General features: G+C 38.8%; 1 protein-coding gene and 1 pseudogene across 1 annotated transcript in view; one reads left to right on the top strand and one right to left on the bottom strand.

The window, feature by feature from the left end:
• Positions 1 to 18,781, bottom strand: part of NEDD9 (neural precursor cell expressed, developmentally down-regulated 9) — a 298,143-nt gene that overhangs the window by 258,736 nt on the left and 20,626 nt on the right. The window lies entirely within an intron of this gene.
• Positions 7,047 to 17,142, top strand: LOC116762211 (annotated as a pseudogene).

Below are 18,781 nucleotides of genomic sequence, written 5' to 3'. Positions count from 1 at the left end.
TCAGAAGTCAAGAGAAAGAGTTAGACCAGATGGTTGGATAGGGCTGCCATAACAAAGTACCACAGATGGAGTGGCTTAAACCAGTGGTCACCAACCTTTTTGGCACCAGGGACCAGTTTCGTGGAAGACAGTTTTTCCACGGACCAGGGGGGCGGGGGTTGGGTCAGGCAGTAATGCGAGGGATGGGGAGCCACAGGGAGTGGAGGGGGAGCGGCACATGAAGCTTCACTCGCTCGCCCGCTGCTCACCTCCTGCTGTGCGGCCCGGTTCCCGTGCACAGGTACCGGTCCATGGCCCGGGAGTTGGGCACCCCTGGCTTAAACAACAGATTGTATGCTCTCACAGTTCTAGAGCCTGGAAGTCCAAGATCTAGGCGTTGGCAGGTTTTGTTTCTTCTGAAATCTCTCTCCTTGGCTTGCAGGTGGCTGTCTTCTCCCCGTGTCCTCACGTCATGTCTGTGTCCTAATCTTCTCTTCTTATAAGGACACCAGTCAGAGTGGATTAGGGCCAACCCATATGACTTCATAATCACCTCTTTAAAGGTCCCGTCTCCAAATGCAGTTATGTTCTGAGGTACTGGCAGTTGGAACATATGAATTTTGGGGGGACACAATTCAGCTCATAACAGTCTCCAGGGTACCTTTCAATTCCAGAGTTCTCTGATTTCTTTTCTCTCTCAAATACTGCCTTTTCATTAGCTTATCTTCCCTTTTCTAACATGGAGAGACTCAGCCTGCTATCTTTATAGACTGAGGGGAACTGAGGCTGCACTTTTAGGCTGTCTGTAGTCTTCCTCCGTTTAAGTTAAAGCTACTCAGTAGGGTAGGCGGCACCATTCCAGACAGTAGGTGGGTCAACATGAATTTTCTGCACTTTTTCTAAAGACAGGACCATCGGGCCTATGGCCATTGGAGACTCTTCGTTAAGGACCGTGAGAATTTTCTGCAATTATTTTTTGCAAGGACACCAACACTTCCACCTTACTCTGCCTTCCAGACTTACGTGTTGTTTATGTTCTTTCAGATTGCAAGAAACAGAATTGTGCTTGGGTTTTTTAAATCATTTGTTGAGTTGTTTTATTTTTCCATAAGGATACAAGGGCAAGTAAGGAAGACAGAATCTCAGCAAGGCTTTGCAGAGAATGAAACACTTAAAAATACTATGAAATTCCAAGGCTCTAGACAGCTCATTTCTTCAGGGAAGATAGCCGTTGTTCTTTACTCAGAGTGACTTCGGGTGACAAAATGATCATTCTATCTCTACCTCTACTGCTCCCTGAGTCTCTCTGATGTCTTTGAGTTCTACCTCCTTGACACAGAGGACGAGTGGTTGGCCAGTTATCAGTCAGTACGCATGCACTGCCTCTGTTGGATAGAGCTCTTCTAGCAAACCACCCCATTGGATATTGGTTAGCTTAGCAATGGCTGGCTCCTGTCAGCTGTCTATGTCTGGTCCTATCAACCTCATGATGAGACCACATGGCTCTAAGTAAGGTGACTAATGGCCAAGGACTTCCTTTGAGATGACATTAGGTGTTCTAGGTACTCTAAGATTTCAAAAAAGTAGAAAGTAGAGCCAGCAGTCAACTCGCTAACTATTCGCAGTATATCTCACGTTTTTCCTTCCATTTACCAGGAAGCTAAAGAGTAGTTTGTATTCATCGCCTTTACTCTCTCACCTTCATCCACTACTATCCTAATCTTTGAAATTCTGAGCCCACCTTCCTTAACTCTAACCGGAATTACCTGCCAATTTTAACATCAGTTTGTCATTTTCTCCTCAAACTTGCTGCTGCACTTAAAACTGTTGATGTAGCACCCTTACTTGCAAAGCCTCTTGCCTTGGCTTCTGTGACTGCATTATTCAGGGGATGGAAAGTGGACCACAAGCTGTAGGGAAAGCCTTGGAGTCAATGGCCCTGGATATGCATCCTGATTCTCCCCACTCAACATCTATGCAGCACTGTGTGTGTTAATTCTATTCCATTCAATACATTTATTTTTGTGTACCTATCATATTTGCGATGATGGAGTAATGGGGAGGAATTCCAGATAACACCAATGTTTGGACTTAGATGAATGAAAAAATAGATGTGCAGATACTTAAGCCTTACTCCTTATACCCAAGTAGACACTAAGATCTATTGATTCCACCTCCATAATATTGCTCACATTTATTCCTCTTCTTTATCCCTATTACCCTGGTAGAATTCCCCACTACCTTTGACCTGGCTTAGTGGTTAACAAACTGAGTTCTGAACAGCTCCTGGAAATCCCAGGGAGATTCCTCAAGGACTTCTGTAGGTGTCCTACAGACGGCAAGAAAGTGGTGTGGCCCCTCACAGGGACCATTCCTGCCTCCTCATTTAAACAGGATCAGTTATGTGTTGTGTTTTGTTTGTTCTTGGAAAATACCTTTTTTATTTTACTTTTTTAAAAAATCCCACTGGCCCACGTATTGATTCTGTCACATCGTAAGACTCTATCTTCAGAGTACCTCCCTTACAATCCACTTTATAGTTGGCTTTCAGGTCATTTAAAGCGAAGCACCCTTCTGATCATGTCCTTTCTCCACTGTCTGGAAATGCACTACTAGATACGGTAGCCATTAGCCATATATGACTATTAAGAATCTATAAAAGAGTGGATATATGTATATGTAAAACTGATTCACTTTGCTGTATGGCAGAAACTAACACAACATTGAAAATCAACTATACTCCATTAACATTTTAAAAAAGAATGAACCCTAAGGTAAAAAAATAAAAATTAAAAAAATAAATTAATTTAAACTAAATTAAAAATTCAGTTCATTAGTTGCACTAGCCTATTTCAAGTATTTGATAGCCACATGTATCTCGGGGCCGCCATACTGCACAGCTCCTATTTGGAACATTTTCATCATTGCACAAGTTTCTATTGGATAGAGCTGGCCTAGCTCACTAGATAAAAATTTCTGACTTTGATTTAGGACTTAAATCTATCCTTTCTAGGCCCTTCTGCTGCTGTTTTCCTTCATACAATGCTCCAGTTAGACTGAACTGTTCCCAAATATACCTACTCACTTCTGCCTTCATGGCCTCAGCTCACCCAGCCCTGCCCAGAGTACCCTTCACTCCGTCACTGTATGCCCAACCCTGCTCCTCACTGGGGGGCTGTCCTCCATGAAGTCCTTTAAAGCTTCCCAACTCAAAGTTATTCCCTTGTCCTGCGAATTCTCGTAGGATTTTAAATGATGCACCCTAATGTCATCCACCACCATTTCCTCACGGGCAGAATCAGTGACCTGGGGACCCAGCCACGCAGCCTCTAAAGAGTACATTGGGTATGTCACATCTGCCACTTCGGGTCTACAAGGTGGTTTTGGGGAGCTTTAGGGCTTCTTAGGAGTGCATGTATGAAACGCTCTAGAAATTTCCATCACTAGCTGAGAGACTGGAGATACTCTGAGGTCTCATAGTCCACAATTTGTGGTTAAGCCAAAGAGGGCAGCGTTTGTTAGTGTGTTATAGATAAGTATGTTACATATAAATCCTCTGAACACCAAGTGATGAGACATTGCCATAAGTTATACCCGAAAAGCAATCCCATCATTTACAGACACGTGTTAGGCGGAAACATCATTCTATTACCTTGGCCATACATTTGTGTTTGTTTTGGCTTTGTTTTAATCCCTATGGTGGGGATTAAAACAAAACAACAGGATCTGAGTTGATCAAATCTCTTGTGGTTGATCATCAAGATGGTAGGTCAGCTAGAGCTGGGGTTGAGCCAGTTACAGGACACCCTCGAAGAATCAGCTCTTCAGAGTTCAGTTCTCTCCCACTCTAGTCCCCTTTGATTTATACTCTACCAGCCTGCAGAGTCCTGACCTCACAGCGTAAGGCTCTAATCAGATAAGCTCACCATAAACCTTTCTTTATTCTCAAAACCCCTGCTCCATTCAAACCCCAGCTATACTTGAGCCACCTCAGGGGAGGGCCAGACTTCAGGAGGTACTTAGAGACAGGCAGACCGTCATCATCGGTGCAGGCTGCCAACTTTCTCAGGTTACTGTGAATGATTATAGATAAAGTCTGCTTTGAATTTGTTGGAAGAGGGGGAGACTTACAATGCATTTGGTTCAGGCAATTCATTTTAAGGGTTTGGGTTCCCCAATTTCCTGCAATCATAATCATGGTCCATTTTCACAGTTACTAGACTATCAAATCCTGTGTATATAAAATAAAGACCTAGAAAAAAATGGGAACTTTAAAATCTGTAAGTTAAAGTAGTGGTACAAATATTGTTTGGGACACTGTGAAACAGTAATCAGAATTACCCTCTCGCTATCAGAAGCTAACTGCGGCAGAGAGACTGCTTTTGCCACGTTTCTAGATGTAGTAAAGATTCGGTACAACGTTGTTTAGAAATCATAGGATTGCAGATCCCTTCTCCTCTTCAGGGATTAAGGAAAAGGCAACCTGCTCTACCACATTTAAAATGGAAAACAAGAAGTGTGGGTGGGGATTTTCTTCTCCTTTGTCTGCACATCCAGTCTGGGGGCAGCGTTATTCATCAGAAATAAGCTTTCTTGTTTTTTAGACTGTGTTTACGACGGTTTTCGAAAACGTCTTCCTTATGTATGCTAATTCGTTGGTTCTGAAGCCTTTTTCCATTCCGTCAAGCTCACCTTCCGAAAGGGATAGTGAAAAGTTAGGGGCTGGCTCCCCCTGGTGCCTTGGTTGGAGAACTGCAGCTGCATGTCTGAGACCATCTGCCAACGGATAAGAGTGCCCTCTAGTGCATAGAGGCAGAGTAAAGCTACAAATTAAATGCTAATTACTAATTAAATACTCATGAAAAAATGAAAACTACAAAATACTAACACTACAGGAAAAAAGTGACCAATTATGCCCGAACTATGTGCCAAGCATTGCACTAAGGGCCGGATGAGCATTGGTGCTTTGGCTGTGCGCTGCAGTGGGACACACCGTCCCCTAACACGGCAGCTTAAAATAATGATCGTTTGTTATCTCCCACGGTTTCAGTAAGCCAGGAATTCCACAGCAGCTCCGTTGGATGGCTCTGGCTGGAGGTTCCTCACGAGATTGCAGTCAGATGGTGACTGGGGCATCTCCAAGACTCGTTTTTTCACGTCTGGTGGCTGAGCTGGTGAGACTGGAAGAGCTGGGGCTGGAACATCCAGCACCTCTCCCTGTCTCTCCATGATGACCGTACCTGCCCTTTGGAAAGAATTCTCTCTCTGCTTTCTACCAAGATGCTGGTGTGTGTGTCTGTGTGTGTCTGTACAACTCGCACAGATTTACTTAGTGCGTTAAAGAAGGAACTGGCACGGTGACAACGATAGTTAAAAGAAGGAGAGGAAGAACTATTATATCTAGTCAGTGGATGAAAAGAATGCTGAAATAAGATTACAAATTAGATGGAAACCGATCAATGTCCTATAAAACAAAAGCACAATCGGTAGGATTTATTTTTTTCTACAGGACAGGAATAAATTGCAATGTATAGATCTTCTATAAGTGAACGTTAACTTTACAGATCCCTCTCTGTAGACCCTCCTCTGATTCCCCAGAATACCCAGACTTCTTTCAGGTTGGATCCCAACGAAGACGGCCAGGAGGAAGCTGCATTGCTTTTTATGACCCAGCCTCAGAAGTCATGCAGTATCACCTTGGCTGTGCCCCACTGAAAGAGGCAGTTACAGAGGGTCACTCAGGCTCAAGGAGAGGGAACGTAAGCCCCACCTGGGATGGGATATATATTTGGTGGCCATTTGTGTAAAAATACAATCGACAATTGTTTTACTTAATTCTCCCCCAAACTACATGAGGTTGCTACTATCATTATCCCAATTTTACAGTTAAGGGAATGAGGTCAAGAGACATTAAAACTGTGCTTCGTATGTCCTTTCTATGTCATACTGGAACATTGTCTAATAAGCCATGTGAAGTGTTATCTGTACATGGTTTTCAGTCTGGGCACTACTGACATTTTGGGCCAGGTAATCGTTTGTTGTAAGAGCTGTCCTGTGTATTGTAGGCTGTTTAGCAGCATCCCTGGCCTCTACCCACTTGATGTCAGTAGCATCCCCTCCCTCAGTTGTAATAACTCCCCTCAGTTGTAATAACTCCCCTCAGTTGTAATAACTAAAAATGTCTCCAGACATTGTCAAGTATCTTGGTGGGGGAGTGCAACTCTGGCCCCATTAAGAACCACTGTTTTTGGGGAAGGTAACTTTGTTTGATTATTTACTATTGATTAGTAAAGTTCTGTAAAGGCTCTGTAAAGTTAACGTTCACTTATAGAAGATCTATATATTGCAGTTTATTCCTGTCCAGTAGAAAAAGTAAATCCTACAGATTGTGGTTTTATTGTTTTATAGGACATTGATCAGTTTCCATCTAATTTGTAATTTTACTTCAGCATTCTTTTCATTCACCGACTAGATATAATAGTTCTTCCTCTCCTTCTTTAAACTATCATTGTCATCATGCTAGTTCCTTCTTTAACGTGTTAAATAAATCTTTGCCAGTTGCACGAGCATGCAGACACACACAGACACAGACACATACACCAGCATCTTGGTAGAAAGCAGAGAGAGAATTATTTCCAAAGGGCAGGTGTGGCCATCACGCAGAGGTGCTACTCGGGTCTCCCTTCAAGAAAGAACTAGCAGACGAGCTGTGAGAGGTACAATTAGCTGATAGCCTTGACTGAAGGGCCTCTGGGATCCACCACAGCAGTTGAGCTGAGGCTGTGCTTTTACGAGGCAGTCTCGAGCCAGTGTATGAGCCCAGTAGAGGTACCAGGGCCTAGGCCATTTCTGATCAATGTGGAAACCCTCCACCAGGCAATCTTTGCTCTGGACCTCCCGTTGGGCTGGCTGAGACTTTTGCAGGGCAACACTGCAATTTGAGACCCTTCCTAACATATTCTTCTGCCTCCCAACTAACCTTTCACAGATAACAGGCCTGCATCCTGGTCTGCATCTACTGCAGAGCCCTTTCCTGCTTCAGGCACCACTCAAAGCTGGTAGCCACCATGCCACCCAATGTGTTCTTAGCTGTGGAAGGAATTGCCTCTAGAACTCAAAGAGGCCTACGAGGTACCGTGCTTCCTTCTCTGAGGCGGGGCTTCAAGATGCAGCGATTCGTCTTCGGCTTTGGAGGGGATATCCAGTGTGCACCTGACAACTGCACTTCCGAAAACTTCCCTGAAGTGGCAGTTCTCTGAATCTATGTGGAATTCTGAGTTGGTAGGTTTTTCTTTTTTCTTTCAGTATTTTAAAGATGTCACTCCATTATCTTCTGGGTTGTATATATTCTAATGAGAAATCTGCTGTAATTTTATTTGGACTGCCTTCAAGCTTTTTCTTTATCTTTGGGTTCCAGCAGTTTAACTGTTATTTGTCTAGGTGGATGTCTTTTCCTCACATTTATGCTGCTTGGGGTTTCCTGTACTTTCTGGATGTGCATCTTGAAGTCTTTCTCCTTACGTTGTTTTTGTTAGCACTTCAAATATTGTCTGTCCTATTCTTTCTATTTTATTTTCCTTATATGGCATCAACTTCTCTTCCTCTCATGCTTTGACCCAGGTGTGACAGTGTTCATATCCTTAGAAGGGCCTGTCTTCTTTAAATTTCAGACTTCTTGGCTATCCTGCAAACTTAGTTCTCTGACGGGTTCAAAAAGAGTTATAATTTTATAGTTTATCTTGCACTTTCTTGTTATTATTGTGGAAGTGATGTTTTCTTTCTAAAATATAGCTTTCTATATATATTTTTTTTTTTTTTAAATCTTTTGGCCGTGCTGCACGGCATGTGGGATCTTAGTTCTCAGACCAAGGATGGAACCTGCGCCCCCTGCGTTGGCCGCGCAGAGTCTTAACCACTGGACCGCCAGGGAAGTCCCTAGTTTTCTATATCTTAAGGATAAGTGAAACTTACCATAATTTTTAATTTTGTTATAATTTAAAATTTAGATAAATGATGCAAAAATAGTATGAGAGGCTACTAAATAAGCTTTATCCAGATTCATCAGTTATCTACATGTGCCTCATTGCTTTATCACTCTCTCTCTGTCTCTCTGCCTTTCTCTCTCTTTATATATATTTATCTACCTATGTCTGTATTTATATATCTTATGAATTATTCGAGAACTGGCTGGAGTCATTGTATCTTTTACCCGAAATACTTTAAAGATCATTTTTGTGAGGACTTTTCCTTATAAACAATAGTATATTTATCACAATCAATATGCTTAACATTAAGAACATATTTCTATATCTATATCATTCATATATATAAAAATTAAGCTTACAATACACAGAAGGACTTCTCAGAATTGCCAACCCATACCCCTGTAAAAAGCAATCCTATTAACTAGGGCTCAATATCTCTCTACAGTTTTTTCAGGTAAAATTTAAGTACATTGAAATGCATAAATTATAAGTGTTCAATTTAATGAGGTTTAAAAATGGACATACTCCTAATATCACACTGAAATTTAACCTCTTTATGAAGACTGCCTAGGCTAGCCGCCACATGCAACTTGAACATCCCTCTACTACAAAATTTACTGCAAATATTTCTCTATATGTTCACTAGACTACGAACTCATTAAAGAAAGAGACTATGCTTCTTCAGTTTGGGGCCCCCAGTTTCAAACCATATCTGGCATATAATGAGGTATCAATAAAAGTTTGTTAAATAAGTAAAATGGCAATTGGAACAAATAGCCTGCAGTTTAAATAAGGGAGCTGTGTAATGTTCAAGTTAAGATCTTCCTACTACTTCTACTAAATCACCAGTAAGGAATGTATGATAAAAATTGTCAAGACACGAAAGGAAAAAAAAAGACAGCAGTTGGAACACTGATAAATCATTATGTTCTTAGAACTCTTTACAAAGACATGAAACTCTTTTAATCATTCATGCAGCATTTTCAATTGGTGGGTGGTACAAATTACTACCACTTTTTTTATACAGTAAAACTTTCAGTTTTAACAAGATATTTAAAAGCAAATATATGTTACCTATCCAAAACCTAATGGAGAAGAACTTTTATGTAGCTCCTGGTTGATATTCTAACACCTGAGATTTACTATTTTCAGTTGTCTAAAAGCAGTGGTAGTCAAATCTGTTGACAGACCGCTATTTCCTCAATATCACTAACTATCTTGGCAAAGGGATAGGCTACGTGAATTGAAATTTAATTATGCAGTTGCTTCAGAGTCATGTCTGTAGTTGCTCTTCTTTTTCTTATTAAAAAAACAAAATATACACTCTTTTGAATATAATTAACTAAGTAAATGTTTTTAATTCCTGTGAGAAAGTACTACAGAACAGTTTTATATAGTAAAACTAACCCTAAAATAGATACATAGAGTCAGGAGTTTTCTTGTAGTTCCCTTATCTGTTTCAAGTCTTCAGAGCTTATTGATACGCTATTTATATTTCCTAGGATAACCGATCAAATCCTTCTAATCAATAAAAATTCAGCTTAAGAATCATTTCCCCTTTGGATCTTTGTAATAACAAGTAAGTAGTATCACCTCTGCTCAACTGCCATACCTTATATACAGCTCTATTCTTATACTTTCTCACGCTATATTTTAGTGATGCATTTTCATATCATTCTCTTCCACTACACCAAGACAGTCCATTAGAACTTTTTGGATGATTGAAATGTTCTATATGTGTTCTAGTCACTACTGTAATAAAAGTATAGCACTAGACTCTGAGCTCTGTGAGGGCAGAGACTGTACCTTATTCACTTTTATGTATCCAGTACCTAGGACATAGCAGATCCTTGATAAATATGTGGGGATAAACACAACCAATCAATCAAAGAATAAATCAAGGGATTTCCCTGGTGGCACAGTGGTTAAGAATCTGCCTGCCAATGCAGGGGACACGGGTTTGATCCCTGGTCCAGGAAGATACCACATGCCACGGAGCAACTAAGCCCATGAGCCACAACTACCGAGCCTGAGCTCTAGAGCCCACAAGCCACAACTACTGAGCCTGTGCACCACAACTACTGAAGTCCATGTGCTCTAGGGCCCATGTGCCACAACTACTGAGCCCACGTGCTGCAACTACTGAAGCCTGTGTGCCTAGAGCCCGTGCTCCACAAGAGAAGCCACCGCAATGAGAAGCCCGTGCACTGCAACGAAGAGTAGCCCCCGCTCACCACAACTGGAGAAAGCCCGTGTGCAGCAACGAAGACCCAATGCAGGCAAAAATAAAATAAATAAATTTTAAAAAAAGAGAATCTCTTTAAAAAAAAAGAATAAATTAAACATTTTACAGTGGTAGAGTCGAAGAAAATCTACTTACAACCAATACCAGGCAACTGCTACATGAGGTAATGGGAAAACTAATTAGTAATCTCTGATTTCTCAGTGGATTAAAAAGTAATGCAAATAGATTTCCAGTAGTGGAAAAGTAGCTTCTATCAGTCAACTCACTCTCAGAGAACAACTATAAACTCTAAATAAAATACAAAATGTAATAATTTGAAGGCAGTCAGCGGAACTAAGAGAAACGAAGTAAATCTATATTTGAAAGAAGTAAATGGCACAGGGTAATTTTCCTGTTTTGATACAGATTTTTGTTTGAGGCTAAGCCCTAGTTTCAGCTTGCTGAGTGGCTAAAATTCTAATAGAAATCCATAGTCTTACTGGCTTGGAAAGCCATAGGTCAGAGTCTGGGGACACCACACAGCTGGAACCTGAGGGGGGTTGGAATCCTGGAAAGGTGAAAGCGATAGACATGGTGGGGAGAGGGGGATTCTGTATATAAACTTGGCCAAAATCTCTGGTTGATCCCTGAACTACATACACATGGGGTAAACTTCAAATAGGCCAATTAAATCTAAAAGAAAGGCAATAAGTGGAAACTGACCTTGAGATGACCCAGATGTTAGAATTAGCAGATAAGGATTTTAAAGCAACTATTATAACCATCTCAAGGATTTAGAGGAAAACACATTTATGATTAACAAATAGAAAATCTTAGCATAGAAACTGAAACCACAAAAAAGAACCAATTGAAAATTCTAGAAATGGAAAATATAGTATTTACAATTTAAAATTTACAAAGTGGCTTGACACAGACCGAAATGAGAAAAGAGTAAGTAAATTTGAAAATAGATCAATAGAAAGTGTCTAAGTTGAAAAACTGAAAGAAAAGGTTGGAGAAAATAGAGTGTCAGTGAGCTATGCAGGCACTGTAGAAAGGTCTAACATTTGTGTACTTGCTGTCTTAGAATAAGAGAGAAAAAATATATAAGGAAATGATAGTGATAATTTCCCCAAATTTGGTGAAAGGCATGCATTTACACATCTAACAAGTCCAGTAAACCCCAATCAGGAAAAATACAAAGAAAAGCATATCTAGGCACATCAGAGTCAAACTTCTAAAAGCCATAGTTTAAAAGAAACTCTTGAAAGCAACTGCAGACTAGCTACAGATTAATTTATTACATGCAGTGGAATGATATGATTTAACAATGATTTGTTGTCAGAAACACTGGATACAAGAAGGTAATGGAATGACATCTCTAAAATGCTGAAAGAAGAAAAAAGTCAATTCAGTGTAGTGAAAATAGCCTTCAAGAATGAAAGCAAAATAAAGATAGATGGAAACTAAGAGAACTTTTTATCAGCAGACTTGCAGTACAAAAAACCCACAGAAGTTCATCAGTTGAGAAAAATTGATGCCAAAGGGACATTCAAATGTTCAGAGGAAAGTGAAGTACCAAAAATGATAGATGTGTGGCTAAATATAAAAGATTTTTTCCGTAGTTTTTTAGAAATATGTATGACTGTTTAAGCAAAAATTATAACATTTTATTGTTTGATTTATAATATTTGTAGATGAAATATAGAAAACTAAAAAATAAAGAAAGGAGCTTAAAAATCTATATTTTTTGAAAGACCATTATATTTTGTATGAAATGGTCCAATATTAAAAGTAAGAAAAATGTGAAAAATTAAGGATACTGTATATATTGTGGTTCCTAGAGCAACCAGTTGAAATAATGCAAAATGATATAACTGAAACGCCACAATCCCTTGAAAGGGGATTCTCAAAAAGATTCAATTAAATCAAAAGAAATTAAGAAAGTAGGAACAGAGAATCAAAAAACAAATACAAAACTGATGGGACCAAAGGAAAACAACTAGTAAAATGGTTGGTCCAAACTCAACCATATCAATAATTGGATTAAATGTAAATGGACTAAACACTCCAAATAGTAGTCAGAAGTTCTCAGAATAGATAAAAAAAATAAGACCCAACATAATCTCTCCATAAGAGATGAACTTAAAATATAAAAATACAAAGAGGTTGAAAGTAAATGATATCCAAAGATAAATCATGCAAACAGAAAACATAAGAAGGTTGGAATAGGTAGATTAGCATGAGATATAACAGATGCCAAGGCAAAGAGTATTACTAGAGATAAAGAGAGACACACTAGAATAAAAAGGATAAATTTATTAAGACATAAGAATCATACATGTATGTGCCTAATAAAAGAGGTTCGAATACATTAGATGAAAAAGTAACATAATTAAAGGAAGAGACAAATCCACAATTACAGTGGAGTCTTCTCTCAGCAATTGACAGAACAAATAGACAAAAGATCTCAGTAACACTATAACTTCCTTCACCTAATTGACATTTATAGAACACTACACCTAACAATTGCAGGATAAACATTCTTTTCAAGTGCACATGGCATATTAACCAAGATAAACCATTTGCTGGACCATAAAACACGTTCTAATATATTTTAAAGGATTGAAATAATATAGACTATGTTTTCTGATCACAGGCAATTAGTTAGAAATCAACAACAATAAGATATGTAGGAGGGATAAAACCTAAATATTTGGAAATTAAACCACATACTTGTCAATAATTTATGGGTAAAGGAAAAATGACAAGGTACATTAGAAAATATTTCAAACTGAATTATAATGAAAATATAGCATATCAAAATTTGTGAGCTACAGCTAAAGGAAAATTTATAGCTTTTAAATGCCTAGATAAGGAAAGGATAAAGGTATAAAATCAATGACCTAAGAGTCTACAGTAAGACCTAGAGAAAGTAGAGCAAAGTACAGACGGTCCCCAACTTACAATGGGTCAACTTACGAATTTTGAACTTTACAATGGTGCAAAAGCAATGTGCATTCAGTAGGATTTGAATTTACAATTTTGGTGTTTTCCCAGGCTAGTGATATGTAGTATGATACTCTCTTGGGATGCTGGACAGCGGTAGCAAGCTGCAGCTTCCAGTCAGTGCCACAATCACAGGGTAAACAACTGATACACTTACAACCATTCTGTTTTTCATTTTCAGTACAGTATTCAATAAATTACATGAGATATTCAACACTTTATTATAAAATAGGCTTTGTGTTGCATGATTTTGCTCAACTGCAGGTTACTGTTAAGTGTTTTGAGCATGTTTAAGGTAGGCTAGGCTAGCCTATGATGTTCGGTAGATTAGGTATATTAAATGCATTTTCGACTTAGGATATTTTCAACTGACAATGGGTTTATTGGGACATAACCCCATTGTAAGTTGAGGAAGATCTGTAAATCCAGAGTAAGTAGAATGAAGGAAATAGTAAAGAGGAGAAATCAATGAAATAGAAAATAGATAAATGAAAGAGAAAATTAACACATAAATTTTTTTTCTTTTTGAGAGAATAACAAAGTTGATAAGCCCTACATAGGTTGATAAAGAAAAAAATAAGAAAAATTACCAATATCAGGAATAAATGTGTGAATATACTATGGATGCTACAGATATTGTAAATATACTACAGATGCTACAGATATTGTAAACTTTATGTTAATAAATTCAACAACTAGATGAAATTTCTGAATAAAACAACTTACCGAAACAGACACAGAAGAAATAGGAAATTTTACTGGCCCTATTAAGTAAATTGAATTTGTTATCAAAATCTTTTCTCAAATACAACATCGGGGTCAGATGGTTTCACTGGTGAACTCTGCTAAACATTTAGGTAAGAGATCAATCTTACACAAATGCTTTCCAAAACAGAAGAGGAGGAAACACTTTGCAATGTGTTTTATGAGGCTAGCATGACCCTGATACTAAATCTGACACAGACATTTTTAAAAAAGAAAATTAAAACACCAGTCATGTCAAACTGCCCACCTAATTTAGTTTCCTTCCTCCACTACCAACAGGCAGACAAGCTTCCCTGAATTGGGGGGAGGGGAGGGAAGAGCAGGCTGGCTGGCTGGTGGGCGACAATATCAAACTTTTGCACAGCCCCCAACTGAACATGGAAGATAATGCAGTCCAATCTGACTTTCTTTAGGTTCCTGAAAGATCTGGACAGAAGCCAGAAGTGGGTGAAGAAATGTAAGATATGTGACTTAGAAGATAAAACACCTGATCTGCTAAGCAAACATTACTGCCAAATGCTTTAAGAAACCTATGGTTTGTAGAACGAGTACTTAAAAAGGAATTCTTTGAGATTATGCTATGCCAGCAGTAGTTGATCTCACCAGTCATCTGAATAATCCACGTGGAGACATTGAAAATTAGTAAAATAACTGAATGATCATGAAATAAGAACACAAACAGAAAAAGAAATGGTAAAACTTCTGAACAGGAACAAACTCAGAAATAAAGAAACCATAGCAATCCTCACCACTCCAACGCACAGGAAGAAGGTAAAGAACAAGATTTGAAGGCATTTTTATCCTTAAACTTCGCAGAGAAAGAAAACAAGGAGCAGCTAAAATCTTCATCTGAAGTTTGATTTTTATAAAGCACAAGTCTGGATTAACATGAAGCTGACAAAATCTCTAAAGATATCTTTTCTCCTGCTGGAGTGCAGAGGATATTCTGGTGAGGCAGTTCTGAGAAAGTGCTTCGAGACAGTAGCAGTTACACATCCATCCTTTTGAAAACACAGCAGAAATAGGTGCTGGACACTGCAAGAGTGCCATTGGAGAGAAACAGGGAAGTGAGAGGCTCACCTCTTCCATTATCACTGATAATAAGATGGACATAGTAGGGGAGGAACAATCACCAGTACTGGTGAGGTTCATCAATGAATCTCAATCCAGACAGAGGAATATGAGCTTTCTACCTTCTGAAGTTGATGCAGAAATTCTAGCTATGAACTTTCACACTATGATAATGGAAGAGTGGGGGACAAACATGGAGCACTGATGTGGTCTGGCTTAGATTATGTCTAGTGGACTTTCTCCCAAACTCAACTCATGGTAACTAGACTTTTAGAGAAACAACCCCAAAATATCTACACAGTCTATTCTTCCTCTGCCTTAAATACGTAGTTGTCAAAAGCAGCGTCTGTTGTGGGAGTATCTGTTGCTTTGGGGGAAATTAAAGATGTTTGTTCTTTTTTCTGTTGATCACAACTACTTTAGAACTTAACAATGTAATACCTGTCCTCTTTCAGAACAGTGAAGGATAAAAGGCACATGAACTGAAGGAAGTTTGCCAGTCTCAATGAATAGGTGGGTATGATGCTTTTGAAAATTTTGTAGAACTCCTGTAAATACTCGTTTTGTGTTTAGATGGTATAAATAATGATGCGAATCTAACGAATGTTAGATAGAATAACTTTATAGCTGGTTGAGCTTTTGTTCTCTGTAGTGCAGCAACAGATTTTGTTTTAATTATTATTGTTGTTCATAAAAATATCCTATTTTTTAAAATAGCCTTTGGAAAAAATTTCCAGGGCCGCATGTCCAATATTTCTTTGCAGCAGAGTTGCACTCTATGAAGAGATGGAAAATATTTATGTTTATCGTAAATTTTGATTTGAGAAAGCCATGATTGAGCACCAAACTTGATATTTAAATGGAATTTCCTGGAACTTCCTCTGGACTCAGCAAGATAATCTCAACTAACCATTAAGAATTAGTATAAACAAATAATTAGTATCCCAACAATGAAAGACATTATGCAGGACGTTAAAGATATTTTCTTACAATAGCACCTCACAAGTTCTTTTTTTTCTAAATTTTCTTAGGTTTTTTTAAAAATTAATTTTTATTGGAGTATGGTTGCTTTACCATGTTGTGTTAGCCTCCACTGAACAACAGAATGAATCAGCCGTACACATACAGATATCCCCTCTCCTCCCTTCTGGACTTCCCTTCCATTTAGGTTACCACAGTGCACTAGGTGAGCTCCCCGGTGTTATACAGCATGTTCCCATCAGTTGTCCATTTTATACATAGTATCAATAATGTATATTTGTCAATCCCAATCTCCTAATTCCTCCCACCCCACCCTTTTCCCCACTGGTATCCATACATACAGCAAACCCACTACTGGGCTTATACCCAGAGAAAACCATAAATCAAAAAAACACATGCACCCCAATGTTCATAGCAGCACTATTTACGATAGCCAGGACATGGAAGCAACCTAACTGTCCATCAACAGAGGAACGTATAAAGAAGCTGTGGTACATATATATAACGGAATATTACTCAGCCATAAAAAGGAATGAAATTGCGTCATTTGTAGAGATGTGGATGGACCTAGAGAGTGTCATACAGAGTGAAGTAAGTCAGAAGGAGAAAAGCAAATATCGTATAATAATGCATATATATGGAATCTAGAAAAATGGTACAAATGATCTTAGTTGCAAAGCAGAAATAGAGACAGATGTAGAAAACAAATGTATGGGTACCTCACAGTTCTTAAATGCTTATGTCTTATAGCACCAGTCCTGGAACAGCTCACATTCAACACCATGCCAACATGTACCAAAGTGACTTATCCATTCCCAACACACTCTCTGCCAACCTTCATTGTTGGAGAATCAAACAAAACACAGAGAAAAGGACACAGAACTTCCATTAACCATGTACAAAGCCCCCTACCTGTCTCACTTCAATTTTTTCTTAATGTCTATGAAGGTCCTGCGTATTCTTCCTTGATGAAGTTTGAGAATGAGAGCAATGAAATTAGATGAAAGCATCTTAAGCATAATTAAGAAATATTTCAACAGACCAGAGGTCAAATAACTTTACTTTAACATAAATCTTGATATAAAATATGATCTTAATTTAATGGTAGACACATATATCAAACTATGAATTTAAGCCAGAGTTTCCTACAAGTACTTTAAAAAGAGCACTGGGGGTTTCCCTGGTGGCGCAGTGGTTGAGAGTCCGCCTGCCGATGCAGAGGACACGGGTTCGTACCCCAGTCCGGAAGGATCCCCCATGCTGTGGAGCGGCTGGGCCCATGAGCCATGGCCGCTGAGCCTGCGCATCTGGAGCCTGTGCTCCGCAACGGGAGAGGCCACAACGGTGAGAGGCCTGCATACAAAACACTGAAAATACCTAAGAGAAGTTTTAAAAATTGGTTTTATCCTTACAGTTGATATTTGGAGGAAAAGCTCTAAGGTGTATGTAGGCCATTCAATCACTGACTATTTGCTTCTGAGCCTTCCATTGAATGCATTAAACATTGATAAACTGCTGGTTAAATGACTGTTTGAACTTTTACTCTCTGAAAACCTCTCATTTCAGAAGACAGCATTGAAAGAACATTTCATTTCTCTGTGATTTCTCTTGGTGGTACTCCGGGAAAATTTTAGTTGAGTCACTTGAAATAGAACATTATTACTGCCATGAATCAAATTATTAGGTATTAGTTTCCAGTTCTTTGAGGAAATAAATGTTGGAGAGGTGTGGGGAGAAGGAATATATTTCAAAAAATACTGCAATAAAGCTCAGGACTGACCATTGACTGGTAGGTGTTTTAGTATGTGGTTAAAAATCTGTAATGGGCAGTTGAGGAAATTACCAACAAGTAGAATAAACTTTGAGATCACCAAACAGAGATTGCAATGTAGATTTTGTCTCCATTAAGTAGAAAATTGAAGTTCGAATAGAAAGCAATCCACTGTGGTTCTTCTTCTGGATGTTATTTACAATCATTGTCGAATTTATACCTTAGCTGAGTATAGTCTATCTAGCAGGTGTACATTGAACACTTTTGTTTCATGGTCAAGATAGAATCAGAAGCCAAGGCTACTGACCATCTATTTGACTGTTTTTTCTCTCCATGACCATACCTACTGCCTTGTTTTTTTTTTTGTTTGTTTATGTTGTTGTTGTTTTGTTTTTGCGGTACGCAGGCCTCTTACTGTTGTGGCCTCTCCCGCTGCGGAGCATAGGCTCTGGACATGCAGGCTCAGCAGCCATGGCTCATGGGCCCAGCCGCTCTGCGCCATGTGGGATCTTCCCGGACCGGGGCACAAACCCACGTCCCCTGCATCGGCAGGCGGACTCTCAACCACTGCACCACCAGGGAAGCCCTGCCTTGTTTTGATTTATAAAAATTACCTGGGAAAAATAGGAATATTTTTTTGCTTATATAAAAATAATACAGAAATTATTGCTGTTATTCTGGTGAGAAAAATGTTGTACAATGTGTTTTAATTTAAACAAAATGTAAATTTTATTTTTTTAAAGAAAATTACAAAAAAATCCTTTATAACCATAGATGCAAAACTCCTTAACGAAATATTCACAAATGGAATCCAGCAATATATTAAAAGAATGATACACCATGACAAAGTAGAGTTTATCCCAGGAATGCAAGGTTGGTTTCACATTTAAAAGTCAATCAATATTACTCATTGTATTGACAGATAAAAGGAACAAAATCATAGGATCTTCTCAATAGATGTGTAAAAAGTACTTGACAAATTTAAAAAACTCTCAT

This window comes from Phocoena sinus, chromosome 11, assembly GCF_008692025.1.
Source record: "Phocoena sinus isolate mPhoSin1 chromosome 11, mPhoSin1.pri, whole genome shotgun sequence".
Classification (NCBI taxonomy): Eukaryota; Metazoa; Chordata; class Mammalia; order Artiodactyla; family Phocoenidae; genus Phocoena; species Phocoena sinus.
The sequence above is the reverse complement of the archived record's forward strand: the minus strand, read 5'-3'. Positions and strand labels throughout refer to the sequence as shown.